Below are 19,713 nucleotides of genomic sequence, written 5' to 3'. Positions count from 1 at the left end.
GACCTGAGGGTTTCTGGTATTCGACCTTAACCTTGGCACAAGTAAGGCATTTACTTACGATGGTAGCAATCTCTGCTTTCATGTTAGGCCACCGGTATAGCTTTTTAAGATCCAGATACATCTTATCTGAACCTGGGTGGACGGAATATCGAGTGTTGTGCGCCTCGGTCATGACCAATCTCTGAAACCACCGTGTTTCGGTGTCCAGATCCGATCCATGAGATATAAGGCTCCGCCACCCTTGACTTCCAAATTCTTATCCATCCCTCTTAGGGATTCACCCGCCACATTTTTAGGTTTCAAAGCGTCGAGCTGAGCCTCCTTAATTTGTGTGGACAAGTGTGAATGGATAGTTAGAGTCAAAGATTTGACTCTACGAACAGAGTATTCTTTCTGACTTAGGGCGTCAACTACTACGTTGGCCTTGTCGGGATGATAACGAATTTCGTATTCGTAATCACTGAGTAGCTCAACCCACCGTCGTTGTCTCATGTTGAGCTCCTTCTGGTCGAATATATGTTGTAGGCTTTTGTGGTCTGTAAAGATAGTGATTTTTGTACCATACAGGTAGTGTCTCCAAATCTTCAGAGCAAACACTACTGCTCCCAACTCAAGATCGTGAGTGGTGTAGTTGACCTCGTGTGTCTTCAGCTGTCTCGAGGCATAGGCGATGACCTTACCTCGCTGCATCAAAACACAACCGAGCCCTTGATTTGACATATCGCAATAGACCACGAAGTCTTCTATCCCTTTGGGGAGGGATAGTATCGGTGCGGTGCATAAGGCTCGCTTTAGCGTTTGGAACGCTTTCTCCTGCTTCTCTTCCCAGTCAAAGGCCACGCCCTTCTGGGTCAAAGTCTTAAGAGGTTTCGCAATCCGTGAGAAGTTCTGAATGAACCTGCGATAGTAGCCAGCGAGGCCTAGAAATTGACGAATTTCCGTAGGCGTCTTCGGTGCTGACCAGCTCTCAATGGCTTTGATTTTGGATGGGTCCACGTGTATTCCTTCTTCGCTAATCACGTGTCCTGAGAATTCGACTCTTCGGATCCAAAATTCGCATTTCGAGAACTTCACATAGAGCTTCTCCGATGGTAATGTTTCCAAGACCTGTTGAAGATGTTGGATATACTCCTCCTTACTTCGAGAGTAGATAAGTATGTCATCGATGAAGACGATGACAAACTGATCCAAGTAAGGACGACACACCCTATTCAATAAATCCATGAATATTGCGGACGCGTTGGTTAATCCGAACGGCATCACTACGAATTTGTATTGTCCATAAGGAGTTCGGAAGGCTGTCTTCGGAACATCCTCCCCTAACACTCGTAACTGGTGATACCCGGATCTTAGGTCGATTTTTGAAAAGAAGTTCGCCCCTTGAAGTTGGTCGAACAAATCGTCTATACGAGGCAAAGGGTAACGATTCTTGACGGTCAGTTTGTTAAGATCCCTGTAGTCGATGCACATACGAAACAATCCATCTTTCTTCTTGATGAACAAGACTGGAGCTCCCCAGGGTGAGAAGCTTGGTCTTATAAAGTCCTTGTTGAGCAGTTCGTTAAGTTGACCGGACAGTTCTTGCATCTCTGCAGGTGCTAGACGATAGGGCGATTTGGCTACTGGGGTAGCCCCTGGAACTAAGTCGATTCTGAACTCGACTTGACGTTTTGGAGGTAATCCTGGGAGTTCTTCTGGAATGATGTAGGGAAAATCACGTACTACTGGAATGTTCTTAATGTATTTCGTTTCTTGGATCACATCGACAACATGAGCAAGGAATGCGCGACATTCCTTTCGCAAGAATTTCTGGGCTTGAATGCTCGAGATGAGGCGAAGGTTAGTGTCGGGTTTGTCGCCATAGATTACTAGAGTTTCGCTAGACGGCAGATTAAGGCGAACAGCCTTTTCATAACACATGATGTCGGCATGATGACGACTCAACCAATCCATGCCGATAATGACGTCGAAACTTTTAATTGAGACCGGCATGAGGTCGATTGAAAATGAGTGGCTATCTAGGGTTAGAGTACAACCTATGTATATGCAGTTAGTACTCTCCGTCTTTCCGTTAGCCATTTCTACAGTGAACGGTTCATTAAGTGCTCGTGATTGTTGCTTAAGTAAATGAGCAAATTTTTGGTTCACGAAACTCCTCTCCGCTCCACTATCAAATAGAATGCTTGCATAAGAGTTATCGAGGAGAAACGTACCAGTGACCACTGTGGGGTCGGCAACCGCTTCCTCTTGGCCTATAGCTAGAACTCTTCCCACTCCGTCGGCGATCCGTGCCTTCGGGCAGTTCCTCTTGTAATGGCCCACCTCGCCACAACCGTAGCAAGCTTGGCCCATGTCAGCGCCGGGGACCTGAGTGATTGGCTTTGCCGGAGCCTTGCAGAAACGGGCAGTGTGCCCCTTTCTGTTGCAGTTAGAGCACTGCATTTCCCGGCAGGCTCCTGTGTGGTGGAAGTTGCATTTGTTGCACTTTGGCAAACTTCCAGCGTACTGCTTTACCAGAGCAGCAGCGGCAGGTGCTATCGCAGCATGAATCGCCACGAGCTGCTGCTTTTTGGTAGCCTTCTTCTTCTTCTTATCCTCCCAGAACTTCCGCTTGTTGTCAGCGGCTTTGGAGGGTTCCGAGATGGCTAGGGTTGTTGTTGCTGATGGGGTACGGACCCCATGGTCAATGAGCCTCTGTGCCAACCTCTTGGCACTATCGAATGTAGTGGGGTTTGAGGCTAAAACATTCCCCTGAAATGGAGGCACCAGCCCCCAGATGTACATCTCTATTTTCTTTCCCTCTGTGTGAACCATGTTGGGACAGAGGGCCACCAGCTCGCTGAATCTGGCGGTATAGGAAACTATGTCGGAGCCCTTCATGGTTAGGCTCCATAGTTCCTGTTCCAATTATTGGATCTTGCCCCTCGGCCAGTATTCTTCAATCATCAGCTCGCGGAGAGCTTCCCAGCCTATAGCATTTGCCACTACTAGAGATAGTGACTTGACATGGCTATTCCACCATGTCAGGGATTTTTCCTCGAAGGTGCAAGCATCGAACTTGACCTTTCTCCCTTCCGAACAGGAGCAGATTTCGAATACCGATTCGGTCTTCTCGAACCATTGCGAGAGGGCAATGACTCCACCAGTCCCTTTAAAGGACTTTGGCTTGTAGTTGGCGAAGTCCTTGTAGGAGCACTCTCTCGAGCGCACGAGGGCTTCACCGTGAGTAGAATGAACAGGTGTTCCACCTCCGGTGGTACTGGAAGAATGATATTGAGCCATGATTGTTGCCACAGCCGCAGCAACTGCAGCATTTAGAGCTACCGTATCGATTTGAGGAGTAGGTGGTGTTGCAGTTACCGGAGGATTTCGTCTCATTGATCGGCGCGGAGGCATCTTTTAACTAAAAGTTTACAAAGATGACGATACTGGTAAGAATAGAGGAATTGATGAGAGTGACTCATGGACTAACTCTCCATAGCCGAACAATACAATTGAATAGTATGATTGAATGTAGATCTAGTACTAACAGATGATAGTATATGTATATTAAATTCCATGAGATTAGATATCTGTCAAATATACTGGTATTAAAAATGTAACAAGTTCAGGAAAAGTGACCTAGAAGTAGGTCTTACCTCAAACCAAGATGGGAAAATTTTGACAGAACCAAGACCAAATCATGACTTAACAGATTTAAGGTCTTCACAAGGATAGGAAATTAAACTAGAGTTTTTACATAAACTAAGTTATATCCAAAAGAGAAAGCTGAGTAGGCTCTATCTATGACGAGAGCCACTAGAATAAGTCCTTGACTCTAACAGACGGCCCTCCATGTCTCTCATGCGCCTTTCAGACATTGCCTGACGAGCTCGAAGTTCCCTGACTTCAGCTTGGGTTTCAGTAAGTTCTCTCCGCAGGGCTGCATTATGGTTCTGAGTTCTTTCTTGAGCAGACTCCAGCTGACGTATGCAGATTGTGTTAACGCTAGAGTTGGCGTCAATTTCCACGACTCGGTCGATGGCTGCTCGACCTTGCTCGGTGTTTCGAGCAATCCTACGGACCATGATGGGTAGGACTCGGTCAGCTGAACCTCCCTCGCTTAGATTGTAGAAGCTTCGGTCCCCATTGTAGGGTATGGGTTGACCCTGCTCCTGACTCCATCTGTTCAAGTTTGTTGCCCACAGAGGTGTGAGTCCTTGAAATGTTGGACGAGGGTTCGGGTTCGGAGCTACTGGGGGTAGGTTGTTGACTTCAGGTTCGGAGTCAGAACCATCAGAAAAGCCTTCAGCAAGGTGATCATCCAAAGGGATTGGATAATCATCTTCTGGCTCTTCTTCAAGCCATCTTGCCCTGCCTTCGTTTGGGAAGTATGGATCTCCGGGAAGATGGAATCCAGCCATGATATCTACGCGAGAAAAGGGGTATAAGAAATAACTAAATAGACGTACTAATTAGATAATTATAAGATAATCTTTATCAGTTACTTCAATACTTGTTTAGTGCATACAAGTTATATGTAATCAAAATAGGATAGACCTTCGAATAAGTGACCCTAACTCGAAACCCACAACCAAACAAGGAACAGGGAGTAAAGCAAAGATTACAGATTCTAAGTCTATGACATCCCAGTTACATATAACCTTAGCGTATCCACTTAGCAACTATTGACCTACTGATAAAGACCTTTTTAGTTTGCACATAAGTAAATTATAGTAACACAAAATACTCTTATAGTATTTTAAGTTTATGTTCTGTTCTAATGCTTTCATTGTAGTAGTGTTGGTAAGTTTTAAGACTTGTTGCAACCTCACAACCACTCTTAGGCACATGCTAGTCACTCCTCGGAAAATATAGTTGATCAGGCTATATCATTCCCAGGGTTGACCATATGTCTCTAAGTCAAATTGTGTTGCCCAACAATCGTAATACTTTTGTTCTGTCCTAGTGACACTGCTTTTAGTATGAATGCAGGTATGTATACTTGGTTAAATATTTTATTATTTTAAAGTATAAACTCTTGGTCAGAGTATTTTAATCCCGTTGTGTTTATAGTTTGTATATCTTTTATGGGTTGATATACTCGATTCACTATAAACAATGCTCTGATACCAATCTGTCACACCCGAAAACGGAACGACGGAATCGTTCGGGGGTGGAGGACGTAATGTACAGTATCACAACAATGCATAGTAGTAAACAAGCAACAACATCATCCATTGCATTAATAATATAATTTCATATAAGTGTGTTCTGTGAAGTTTATAAGACACCAAAAATGTAAATCAAAAATAAGGGATGAGTCTTGAACGAGCTCCATCCTCTCAAAACCTGGCATCGGTACCTGTCTACTGATGACCTGAGAATACAAGTTATTTTGAAAGAGTTTATCAGCTTTAAAGCTGGTGAGTTCATAAGCATTTAGTTTCATTGTTTGTATGAAAATGTCTTTAAGTACTTGATGTATAAGTTTGTAAATGTTTGTAAATGCTTGTAAATGTTTGTATCTCCTAGAAAATCCTATATTTTCTACTAAAAGTAGCCTTCTACCAAGGCATCAAATGAAATGTATTTTTGTTTCTTGTAGAGTGTATATTTTCCCAAGTGTGACTATCATTAATCAAAAATATAGTTTTACATTACCTTTTATGCAAAAACATCACAATGTGAATGCAATGGGGAAATAATAAAGTATTGTAGTGTGGTATTATAGTAACTACTGCTGTACTTTCTACCTTAAACCAATTGATATTTAAGGTATGATGTGACCTTGTTGTACCATACTATCGACTAATAATACGACGATGAAAGACGTCGGAAGAAATGACATTTGGCACCCGAAGACTTGCAAGTCCCACTGTAGCGAACATCAAGGTGTAGGATAGTCAATCCAGTATAGATCTATACGCAAATTCACGCTCTCCCTCAAGGAGATTCTGGCTACAAATCGAGCCATGACAGGTGATGCCATTCCCCGAACGATGGTCCACATTTATGTTATTGTATATTTGTATATGTAATGTATGTACTAGCTGTATTGTATGTTCTCTCTGTCTAGTATGTATGTTCTCTCTTAGTTTCTCATAATAGCATGTTCTATCTGTATGTTATTGTTTGTTTCTCATCATAGTATTCTCTATTTGTATGTTATTGTTTGTTTCTCATCATAGTATTCTCTATCTGTATGTTATTGTTTGTTTCTCATCATAGTATTCTCTATCTGTATGTTATTGACTCATGTATGAACTGACTCTTTGTATGTTTTATTGTTCTTGTATTAGTATTAGTAACTTCATAAACTATACCTATTATAGTTTACTAGCAATGTTGTTTGTATAAATGAACATGATTGTATACCCTTGCTACCCAAACGTATTTGAACTGAATGAAGGAATTTTTATATCTATATACATATACATGATATATAACTAAGATTCAAATGACCTTCGGACAAACAACCGATACCCTAAGTCCACAACCAAACGAGGAACAAGAAGTAAGGTGAGCTATCAGTCCTAAGTCCTTTCAATCCTACTTATATAACTATATCTATATAGATACACATTTGACAAAATATAAGTTTAAAAGAGATTAATAAAAGTATTTAACATGTAAAAGAGTTTGTAAAACGATTTGAAGTAGTTTGTTTGATAACACAGTTTGAAAAGTAAGAAAATCCACTTGTTGGTAGTTATTAATCACATGTGATTGATATAATAACTATAATAATTCAACTTGTATTCCCCCCCCCTATAAAAGCATTTAAAATCATTTAAAAGGTTGATTAAGGGGTATGAACTCACCTGTAGTGAGTGGTTTGGATGAACGGATGGTATAGGATGCTAAGTGTCAAGTGAAGACTTGAACACACACACTGATCTTATTTAACATATAAAGACACATATATGTATCTAATTAGTGATTTAATAACTAATTTATCAAGTATAGGCACCCTAGCACATGGAAAATACTTTGATTCCAGTGTTATAAGTACTAAAGGGTTGCACCTAAGGGTTGTATGGCTTCACATTGGAGTTTATGGCCAATATGGTTGTATCACATGAGTTTACGGCCCATGGTCATTTCCCCCATGAGTTTACGGCCGTAAACTCATGGTATTTTGTCCCATTTTGTGATATAAGGTCTTACAAGTCATGATTAAGTATCCTATGATCAAGTCCAAGCCTTAGGAAGTAATAGTGGCACAATTGCAACACTTTTTGGTGTTTACGACCCAAGGTAATTATCTTGGCCGTAAACTCCATGTGTTCTTGATTATTTTGTTGTTTAAGGTCCTATACTCTTCATGTAAGTGATCTAGACTTGTATCCAAGGCTTAGGAAGGGACTAGGGCTCATAATGCCCCTTTTATTAGGGTTTACAGCCCAAGGAGATTGCCTTGGCCGTAAACACCTAATGATCTTGTGTTCTTGATGTTTTCTAGTTGTTTAACAAGTGATTCATGCCTATAACAATCCAAGGTAAGAGTACTTACAATATAGAAGCTTGTAAGGGGGTTCACGACCCAAGAACACTAGTGTGTGTTCTTGGTGTTTTTGGTGAAATGAAGAATACTTAAAGATCTAAGAAAATGGAATGATTTCGTGGGTGAAATCATGTAAGATCTCTAGATAATGAAAGATATCAACTAATCAAGGAAAGAAACACTTACAATCTTGAAGATCTTAAAGAAAACTCGGATGATACTTGAGATAGAATGAGTTCTTAGCTTGAAAATGGTAAAAATGACTAAAATGACAAAGTGTCATATTTATACCCTTTAGAGTTTACGGCCGTAAACTCCATGTTATGGCCGTAAACTCCAAACTCTTGGAGTTTTGAGACTTAAATGTTGCACAAATAACTCTAAAGTATACTTCCTATAATTACCTCTTGAAGGTACTAGGCTTTAGAACATTCAAACTGACTCTAAACAGCTTAAAAGTTAGCAGAAACAAATCTGACTTCTATTGAAGTGAATGGTTGTACAAGATAGAAATTTCGGGTTGTCACAGTACGTCCTCTGTTGGACTTTTGACAAATGGGCTTCGGGTGTTGGGCTGATTATGGACTAAATGGAATTGCGCCTTTACTGAACTCTGTAAATGATATATTTGGGCCAGGTTGTGTAGTGGATCATGGGGCTAGGCCCATTAAGGAGGTTGGGCCCAATTGAGTAAATTGGGCCAATAGTGGACTTATGTGTATGGACTTTCAAGTCAAGGACTTGGTGTTTGGCTTTGGCCCAACAAAGGGAATGGACTTAATAAGTTAGGTTGACACTTAGTCAAGAAGGTTATCTTAAGTATTAACCTAGTATTTATTTTGTAATAGTTCGGGATTCCCGGTGAGTCAGCAGTCAGAGATTTTCAGTACTTCAACACTACTTGCAAGGTGAGTTACCTCACTATACTAAGGGGTCTAAGGCACCAAGGCTGGCCCATTGGATATGTTATCCTAGCAGTGTTAGATGTTAAGTATGAGTAGTGTTGCATGTTAGTGGTTATGCCAGATAGGTAGATCTGTAGGACTACCTGTGTTGTTATATGATTATCTGTATGCTCAATAATTATGTTATTGTTGATATGTTATGTGGGATGGGTTGAGGTGATATTGCTTCGTGCAGTAACCAACAAACCCGGGAGCATTCCAGATACGGGCTAAGGGAGACTCATACTGAGGGCTCGATGGCAATCCAGATGTGAGTTGTGGGCCCGGAGGGCAATCCAGACTCACATTGTGGGCCCAAGGGTAATCCAGTCACTGGAGCATTCCATATACGAGCTGAGGGAGACTCTTACTGTGGGCTCGGTGGCAAGCCAGACGTGAGCTGTGGGCCTAGAAGGCAATCCAGACTCACACTGTGGGCCCAGGGGTAATCCAGTCCATAAGTTGTGGACCCTTTTTGCATGATGTTCTGTTTTGTTATGTTATGATACGATATTGCTGTTATAGTTATGCGGGTTGTATGTGTATCGGTATTTTGGGGAACTCACTAAGATTTCGGGCTTACAGTTTCAGTTTGTTGTTTCAGGTACATCAGGGGATCTCGGCAAGGCGAATGCATGATCGTACAGCTCCTCCTGTTTGGTTTATGGTTCTGGGAAAACTCTGATATGATACATTTTGAAAACACTTTTGTAATGATTTGATGATTTTGAAATGATTTTTAAAGATTAAATTTGGCATGAATTTTAAGGGTGTTACAGGCGTACTACGAGGCGGCCATCTACGCGGGGCGTACATGCGAGGAGTTATCTGATCGGAACTCGGGCTCGGACGTGGCGCTTTGTGTGAAGAGATAAGGATGTGGCTGATCCAAGGCCTTGCATGCGAACGTTGGGCGTAATTTTGTACGCGGGGCGTACCTCTTCGGATAAGGCTTCGAATTTTCATTTATTTTTATTTAAAAACTTCAAAATTTCATATCGTTTGCGTACGAGCTCCGTTTTTGACGTTCTTTATATCCACACGTAGTTGAGATTATGCTCTATAACTTCTGTTTAGACTCTGTTGGCTAATTTTGAGTTCATTTTTATTGTTATATTTTTAACAGGCCGGGACAGAATCAGTGCGTTAAAAATTCATAACTTCTTCATCCTGCATCCGTTTTCGTCTGTCTTTTTACCGTTGCACTACTATTGACGAGACCTCCGATTCTAGTTTAGGTCATGTCGGCTAAAAATCATAACTTCCTCATAAGAAGTCAGATTTGGACGTTCTTTTTATGAAAATTCGCGGTTTAACGAATACTACAACTTTCAATTAGATCATGTAGGCTAAAAAGTAGTTTATCGAAAACTCACTTTTTACGTCATTCGGCGCCGTGCCGGTTTTGTCACGGATCTTCGATTGCTCATAACTTCTTCGTTATAACTCGGATTTCGATGTGTTTTCGCCTAAATGTTTCTAACGAAATTATCTACAACTTTCAATAATAAAATTTTACTTGTTTCAACATTTATATTTTTGTTAAATTTCAATATTCAACTTTTGATTGGAATCTCATAAGACTTCCAATACCTTCTTAGTGATTCTAAACATAGTTTTACTTTAATTCCAGTAAAAACTATCTTTTCGAACTCAATACTCAATATCACATAATATTTCGTAATATTATTCATTACAAAACACGATTTCAAAACGTGTATGTTACAAATACCTCCTCCTTTTGAGGATTTCGTCCCCGAAATTACATCGATTAAAACAAATGGGGATATTTCGATCTTATCTTAATATTATTTTCCCAAGTATAATTTGGGCCTCGATGGTGTTTCCACTTGACAAGCACCAACTCCACTTCTTTATTACATAGATTAGTCATTCTTTCGTTTACGATCTCTTCAGGCTCTTCTACATATTTTAACTTATTATCCAATTTTACTTCGGATAATGGAACCGCTTCATCATATATGCTTAAACACTTATGCAGATAACTCACATGAAACATGTCACACCCCCAAACCAAGGATGGCGGAAACGTCCGGGGGTGGATGACTTCATGTATAGTATCATAACAACAATTGTAATAGTAATTCAAGCAAACACAACCAACATATATATAATTGAAAAAGTTACATCATTGTATGAATTACATGTTTACGAATCAATTACAATATGTTGACAAAATATGAAATAGTAGACGCCTTAGCATCCCATCCTCAAAAGCACTTGATTACCTGTTTAATGATTTCCTGAGAATACAAGTTGTTTGAAAAAGTGTCAACACAAAGGTTGGTGAGTTCATAAGCTTTTGTTTGGTATTATTAAAAGCCTTTCGTTTGTAAAAGTAGTATTTGTGTTAGAAAATCCAATATTTTCCTTAATGTGTAAATGTAGTCTTAAAACCCAAAGACCGAAATGTACAAGTAATTTGTCATATTTATAGTAAAACAATGCAAGTTTAAATCGACATAAACTCGTTAAATTTTAATGAAGTTCCCGTAAATTCCAATGTTTATTAATACTTTATGTGAGTTTATTATAACCATACTATGACCAAGGTTGCCTAAAACGACGTTCTTCAGGCGTCGGAAATGTTATGACATTTGTCACCCCAGACCTATCGGTCTAACTGTTGCATGCAGTTTAGGTGTGGGTTTGTCAAACCCAATATAGATCTATACACAAGTATCACGCTCTCCCTCAAGGAGACTCTGGTTACAATACAGGACTTAATGGTAATTTGAAGTAAATGTCTCACAAAGTCATTAACGGAATTACGTGTTATGAAAACTTGATACCGTATGGCCGTACCTTGCTTAATGAAAATATCCTTTGTATAAATGTACCCTTTTTAAATGTATGTTTTATGTAATGTATCATAAACTATACCTATTATAGTTTATCAACCAAGGGTAGTACGTAGTAATGTATGCAAACTATATTCAAAATAGTTTATTAAATGTTTGAATGTATCGGTTGTACTTTGATTATAATCACTTGTTATTCTTTATATTTTATATGTCCAAATCCATTTGTAAACTGATGTGTGTCTAAATATTAAGATAAAATGTCATATATTGCAATAACATATAATCACATAAAGATATACACCTTGCTCAACATGTTACAAGGTGAAATGAAATTAACAACAACTTTTCGTTGAATACAGTTTCTGTTACTGTTCTTAGAAAATTTATAGAAAAATCATCAAAGCTCTAAATCCAAATCCGCAAATTTTGAGAGTTTGGAATATGAGTCTAGTTTGTTCGTAAATTTTATCATGATTTTTAGTGATCTCTAACAGAGGTGAAAATGTTCATAATCACAGACTGGTCCGGGTTTGCCTCTGAAATGACAGGCAGTTTTGTAAAAATCACCATAAATTGTAGAAAAATCATATGGAGATGTGCAAGTAGCCATTTTAAAGCTAAGAGTTTGAACTACTTGCACCTGGAACAGTTTTGAAAACTAAAATATTTAAGTTGACCAAAACAGTCCGTGATTAAAGTCCATCTTTTCTGATGTAATCTGTTAGAAAAAGTTTAATTGTGTTCTTGATGATTTTACTTGTATTCCCCCCTTAAAACTTAAGTAAAACATGTAAATGTAGGGGTATGAACTCACCTTATGTGGTTTCAGTAGATGAAAGTGAGAGAGAGGAAGTGTTCAACCCAAGAACACTAAGAAGATGTCTTGATGATTCGAGAATCTAACACCGAATAAGATGGAACTTGTGTAAGATATCAATGATTTGAGTAGAATGGAGTTTAATAATTATGTGAATGATGAAGATACTTACTAATTGAAGAAAGAAATCCCTGGAGAAAGCCTTGAAGTTCTTGAAGTTGAGAGAAAAGATGAGAGAATTTTGAAGAGTGTTCTTGGTTGCTAAGTGTAGAATGAAAGAATTTTATGGAGAATGAGGAGAGAGGATCAATCCTCCAGCTCTTAGAACGTGGGAAGAGCTGGAGATTGGGTGTAAAGGTCCACTAAGGAGACAAGGGGTAGTGGGAAAGAGTGGCTAATCATAGAGTGAGGTGGTGGTGGTTTGCTTTTGCCATAAATTAAGGAAAAGCAAATATTCCCTCAATAATTAGTTCAACCACTAATTCTTTTAATATATTTTATAAAAACCCTGGAGATTTATATATTTTGGGGCCTTAGTTTATAAAATAAAGTTTTGGGTGAAAATCCCACGTTAAAATAATGAAAAACGGAGTTAAAACAAAGTCGTAGTCGAAAACCGGGAAAAAAGGCTGAATCTGCGAAGTTGCTCGGTCCTGGGCCGAGGTTCGGACCTGAGGCTTCGGACCTGAGGCTTCGGTCCTGAGGCTTCGGTCCGAGGCTTCGGTCCTGAGCACTTCAGTCCGAGGCTTCGGTCCTGAGCACTTCGGATGCGAGGCTTAGGTCCTGAAGCTTCGGTTTTGGGTCCTTAAGGCTATTTTACCCGTTTTTACCCTGTTTCAAGTGGTTTTTAACCCGGTTAAGGGTCGTGATGACCCGAATGATTACAAAAAGTTAAAGGAACTTTTGAGAGAGATTTGGGAGAGATTTCTAATAGAGAGAGATTGAGTGAAAGAGATTGAGAGAGAGTTCTTTTGAGACCTTTTTGAGTGTTTGGCTTTGAAACGCAAGGTCCGTAAACCCCGTTAAGCCATGATTTAGTGTCCTACACAATCCCGATGATTCTGCAATAGTGTTTTATCGCTTTGGTTCGTTGTTTAGCACTGTTAAGGCTAAGGAAAATCAAACACATGAATTTTCCAAATGATGTTTTCTCATTAAAATAGCGAATTGTACAGTGATTACATAACGTAAACCCTAACATACAAGGGTTATTGGAGTTGACCGGTTTGACTTGTTGACTTTGTTTGACTTTGACTTGACCAAAATTTGACGGTTGTCACATCATCCCCCCGTTAGAAGGAATTTCGTCCCGAAATTTTCATTTTGACTGGGATTTCAAGAGTTTGGGAAGAGATGTGGATACTTTTGTTTCATCTGATCCTCGCGTTCCCAGGTGAATTCGGGTCCTCGTTTAGCGTTCCAACGGACCTTCACGATGGGAATACGACTTTGCTTCGTTCGTTTGATTTCCCGATCCATGATTTCGACTGGTTCCTCCACGAAGTGGAGATTTTCGTTAACTTCGATTTCGTCGAGTGGTATTACAAGTGTCTCATCAGACAAACACTTCTTTAGGTTCGATACGTGAAACGTGGGATGTACTTTGTCGAGTTCCTGAGGTAATCGAAGTTTGTATGCTACTGGCCTAATCCTAGCAAGGATTTCGAATGGCCCGATGTACCTTGGATTTAGTTTCCCGCGTTTGCTGAATCGTATCATTCCTTTCCAAGGGGAAACTTTTAGTAGTACTCGATCACCCACCTGGAATTCCAAGGGTTTGCGTCGTTTGTCTGCGTAACTCTTTTGCCGATCGCGAGACGCTTTCAGTCTTTCTCGAATTTGAACGATCTTTTCTGTGGTTTCCCTTATAATTTCAGGGCCAGTGAGGGTGCTATTAGAGACTTGCCCTCTAGTTAGCTGTGTATCCCCCACCTCAGCCCAACACAGGGGTGATCTGCATTTGCGACCGTAAAGAGCTTCGAATGGAGCAACTTTGATGCTAGTATGATAGCTGTTATTGTAGGAGAATTCGATAAGCGGTAGATGGGTATCCCATGCTTTACTGAAGTCTATCACACAAGCTCTTAACATGTCTTCCAACGTTTGAATGGTTCGTTCGCTCTGTCCGTCGGTTTGTGGGTGGTAGGCCGTACTCATGTCAAGCCTAGTTCCCAATGATTTTTGTAGAGACTGCCAAAACCGTGAGGTAAATCTACTATCTCTATCGGAGATAATGGATATCGGCACGCCATGGAGTCGTACAATCTCTCTGATGTACGTTCTAGTCAGCTTCTCCATCTTGTCGGTTTCTTTTATCGGTAGGAAGTGTGCTGATTTGGTCAATCTGTCTACGATTACCCATATGGTGTCAAGCCCGCCCGATGTCTTAGGCAGCTTGGTTATGAAGTCCATGGTTATTCGTTCCCACTTCCACTCAGGTATATCCGGCTATTGTAATAGCCCGGATGGTTTCTGGTATTCGATTTTGACCTTGGCGCAAGTCAGGCACTTGCTCACATAGGTAGCAATCTCAGCTTTCATGTTCGGCCACCAGTATAATTTCTTGAGGTCCAGATACATCTTATCCGACCCGGGATGGATGGAGTATCAAGTCTTGTGTGCTTCATTCATGACGACATCTCGGAGTCCACCGAACTTCGGTGTCCAAATCCGGTTCATGATATAACGTGCTCCATCATCCTTGACTTCTAAGTTTTTATCCATTCCCCTTAATGTCTTTCCTGCCACCTTTTCTGGTTTCAAAGCTTCCAGTTGAGCTTCCTTGATTTGTATGGTCAGGTGGGAATGGATTGTCATTGTTAAGGATTTTACTCGGCGGCCCGAGTACTCCTTCCTGCTTAGAGCATCGGCCACTACATTGGCCTTGCCCGGATGATAACGAATTTCGCACTCGTAGTCATTCAGCAACTCTACCCATCTCCTCTGTCGCATGTTGAGCTCTTTCTGATTGAGGATATGCTGAAGACTTTTGTGATCAGTGAAGATAGTGCATTTCGTGCCGTAGAGGTAGTGTCTCCAGATCTTCAAAGCGAATACCACTGCTCCTAATTCCAGGTCGTGCGTAGTATAATTAACCTCATGCGTCTTAAGCTGTCTTGATGCATACGCGATAACCTTCCCTCTCTGCATGAGCACACATCCGAGGCCTTGATTCGAAGCATCACAGTACACTACGAAGTCCTCGGTTCCCTCTGGGAGAGACAAGATCGGTGCGCTGCATAGGGCTTGTTTTAACGTTTGGAAAGCAGTTTCTTGTTTATTTTCCCACTTGAATATCACACCTTTCTGCGTCAAGGTGGTGAGTGGTTTCGCAATCTTGGAGAAGTTTTGTATAAATCTTCGGTAGTAGCCAGCAAGCCCAAGGAATTGTCGAATTTCGGTTGGCGTCTTGGGTGCTGACCAATTCTCGATTGCCTTGATCTTGGAGGGATCCACATGTATGCCTTTCTCACTTACCACATGTCCAAGGAAATCCACTTCTCTAATCCAGAATTCACACTTAGAGAACTTAGCATAAAGCTTCTCCGCTCTTAGTGTCTCTAGCACTTGGCGTAGATGTAGGCGATGCTCTTCTTCGCTTCGCGAGTAGATCAAGATATCGTCGATGAATACGATTACAAACTTGTCTAGGTAGGGTCGACACACTCTATTCATTAGGTCCATGAATACCGCAGGTGCGTTTGTTAAACCGAAGGACATCACCACAAACTCGTAGTGCCCATAGCGAGTTCTGAATGCAGTTTTGGGAATATCTTCTTCTTGAACTCGTAGCTGATGGTAACCTGACCTTAGGTCGATCTTTGAGAAGAAATTTGCTCCTTGGAGTTGGTCGAAAAGGTCGTCGATTCGGGGTAGAGGATATCGGTTCTTGATGGTGAGTTTGTTTAGTTCCCGATAGTCGATGCACATGCGAAAGGATCCGTCCTTCTTCTTTACAAAAAGGACTGGTGCTCCCCAAGGTGAGAAGCTTGGTCTGATGAACTCTTTGCTCAAAAGCTCGTTCAACTGACTGGACAACTCTTGCATTTCTGTTGGTGCGAGGCGGTATGGAGCTCTGGCTACGGGGGTAGCTCCGGGTATTAAGTCAATTCTGAAATTGACTTGTCGTGCGAGTGGTACACCAGGAAGATCTTCTGGGAACACATCCGGGAAGTTACACACTTCGGGGATGTCTTTGATGTCTTTCACGTCTTGTTTCTTGTCTACTACGTGGGCCAAGAAGGCGTGGTACTCCTTCCGGAGATACTTTTGGGCTTTGATGCATGAGATGATTTGTAAATTCGCACTAGGTTTGTCACCATAGATGAGAAGGGTTTCGTCATTTGGTAGATTGAGGCGAACGGCCCTTTCGTAACATAGAATGTCGGCACGGTGAGGAACTAACCAATCCATCCCGATGATTACGTCGAAGCTTTTTATGGTGACCGGCATCAGGTCAATTTTAAATGTATGGTTGTCTAGAGTGAGAGTACACTCTGAGTATATATCGCTAGTGCGTTCTACTTTCCCATTTGCCATTTCTACTACATAAGTATCCTTTAGTGATTGGGGATTTTGTTCAAGTAATTGTTTATATTGGTGGCTCACGAAACTCCTCTCCGCTCCACTATCGAATAGTATGCATGCATAAGAGTTATTGAGGAGAAACGTACCGGTAACCACCGTGGGATCCTCGACTGCTTCCCCATGTCCTATTGCCAGGACTCTTCCTACTCCACCAGCATTAGGGGCTTGTGCTTTGGGGCAGTTTCTTTTGAAGTGACCTGCGTCTCCACAGTTGTAGCAGGTTCGGGTTGCCCCCGTACTGGCGACTTGGTTGATTGGTCGAGCCGGCGCTTTACAGAAACGAGCAGTGTGCCCCTTCCTGTCGCAGTTGTTACAGTGCATCTCCCTACAAGCACCATTGTGGTGAAAGTTGCACTTGTTGCACTTAGGTAGGGTTCCAGCATATGGCTTCGGTGGTGCTGGAGTGGTAGCAGTAGTGGCAGCATTAGTGGCAGCATGGACAGCAACAGTTTGTTGCTTCTTAGCGGGGTCCTGTGCTGGTTGGCTCTTCTTATCGTTCCAGAACTTCCTTTTGTTGTTTCCCCCTTTTGATTGATCAGTGGTGGTGGTTGTAGTATTATGACCGGCTCGGTGGTCAACAAGTTGTTGTGCCAGCTCCCTGGCACTGTCAAAAGTAGTTGGCCTTGAAGACAGGACACTACTTTGCACTTGGAGAGACAGTCCCCAAAGGTATCGCTCCACCTTTTTCTCCTCCGGAGTAACCATTGTTGGGCAGAGGAGAGCCAATTCATTGAATCGGGTGGTGTAGGTTTCAAGGTCGGAGCCCGTCATCCTGAGGTTCCAAAGTTCTTGTTCCAGCTTTTGAATTTCACCTCTCGGGCAGTACTCCTTCATCATCAACGTTTTTAGTTCTGCCCAGGTTATGGAGCTAGCCACTTCAAGAGTAAGTGAATTAATCCGGCAGTTCCACCAAGTAAGGGCCCGGCCGGTGAAAGTGAAGGCTGCGAACTTAACTTTGCTCGCTTCGGGGCAAGAGCACACCTGAAAGACTACTTCGGTCTTTTCAAACCATTGCATCAAAGTGATGACTCCCCCGCTCCCATTGAAGTTGTCGGGTTTGCCATTGGTGAAGTCTTTGTAGGAACACTCTCTTGCACGCCACGTACTGTCTCCGTGGTTAGAGTTTGTAGCACCCGATCCAGAACCACCAGCTCCGTTTGTCCCTATCTGCGACATTGCGGCCGCTACGGCTGCTGTTACTGCAGCCTGGAACATCGCAGGATCAAACTGTGGAGGCAGCGGCGGAGGAGGTGTTGCTGTGTTGCTGGAAGGTCTTGGTCTTCTCCTTGGCGGCATGGTTCTGTCATAAGTCGTAAACCAATGTACTTTTAGTAAAAGTGTATTTATAGGAAGAGAAATCTTTTATACATAAAGTATATTATTACGTTGTTTTTCCGGTATGTTTACGATACATACGATTTTATACTTTTAGTTGACCCAATACATTGGGTTATGAGGTAAAATGAAAGTATATATTTTATTTGAGTTTCCTTGTTTCCAAGTATATGACTGTTTGTAAAAGTTTCACATATACTAATTTAGTCGGGACATAATTAATATATTATATTTTAAAATGATCTTTATCGGTTACTTAATTAGTTGCAAAGTGCATACCAGTCATATGTGATTAAGATATAATAGTCCTTCGAATAGATGACCCTAACTCCAAGACCACAACCAAACAAGGACAGGAAGTGAAACAAAGATACATAAATTCTAAGTCTATAGCATCTTAGTTACATATGACCTTAGCGCATCCACTTAGCAGCTATTGATCTATAAATAAAGACCTATTTAATTCTCAGATAATTTATTATAGTAACACAAAATACTCCTATAGTATTTGTAAATGTTTAGTTTTGAGTTCTTAAAGTATCCTTTGTAGTCTGTTATTAGGTTTGTTAGATTTGTTGTCCATCCTGACCATCCCCCGGTATATGCAAGTCAATTCCCGGACAGATATAGTTGATCAGGCTATATCCTTCCCAGATTTAATCCACATATACTAAGGCATACTCAAAATGTTCAACTCTTCTTCTTTTGCTTTATGTTTTCGCTAGTTATGATACCATGCTAGCATGTAATGTATGTATGTATACTTTAATCAAGAAAATCATTTATTTTCTAAGAGTATATTTATTTGAAAAATGCACAAATCAGAGACTATTAGTCCCAATTGTGTTTATAGTTTGTATATCTTATGTGGTTTGATATACTTAATTCACTATAAACTGTGCTCTGATACCAATCTGTCACACCCCCAAACCAAGGATGGCGGAAACGTCCGGGGGTGGATGACTTCATGTATAGTATCATAACAACAATTGTAATAGTAATTCAAGCAAACACAACCAACATATATATAATTGAAAAAGTTACATCATTGTATGAATTACATGTTTACGAATCAATTACAATATGTTGACAAAATATGAAATAGTAGACGCCTTAGCGTCCCATCCTCAAAAGCACTTGATTACCTGTTTAATGATTTCCTGAGAATACAAGTTGTTTGAAAAAGTGTCAACACAAAGGTTGGTGAGTTCATAAGCTTTTGTTTGGTATTATTAAAAGCCTTTCGTTTGTAAAAGTAGTATTTGTGTTAGAAAATCCAATATTTTCCTTAATGTGTAAATGTAGTCTTAAAACCCAAAGACCGAAATGTACAAGTAATTTGTCATATTTATAGTAAAACAATGCAAGTTTAAATCGACATAAACTTGTTAAATTTTAATGAAGTTCCCGTAAATTCCAATGTTTATTAATACTTTATGTGATATTATTATAACCATACTATGACCAAGGTTGCCTAAAACGACGTTCTTCAGGCGTCGGAAATGTTATGACATTTGTCACCCCAGACCTATCGGTCTAACTGTTGCATACAGTTTAGGTGTGGGTTTGTCAAACCCAATATAGATCTATACACAAGTATCACGCTCTCCCTCAAGGAGACTCTGGTTACAATACAGGACTTAATGGTAATTTGAAGTAAATGTCTCACAAAGTCATTAACGGAATTACGTGTTATGAAAACTTGATACCGTATGGCCG

The sequence above is a fragment of the Lactuca virosa genome, chromosome 2 (genome assembly GCF_052849685.1).
Source record: "Lactuca virosa cultivar CGN04683 chromosome 2, Lactuca_virosa_CGN04683_v6, whole genome shotgun sequence".
NCBI lineage: Eukaryota > Viridiplantae > Streptophyta > Magnoliopsida > Asterales > Asteraceae > Lactuca > Lactuca virosa.
This window is presented reverse-complemented; position numbering follows the sequence as displayed.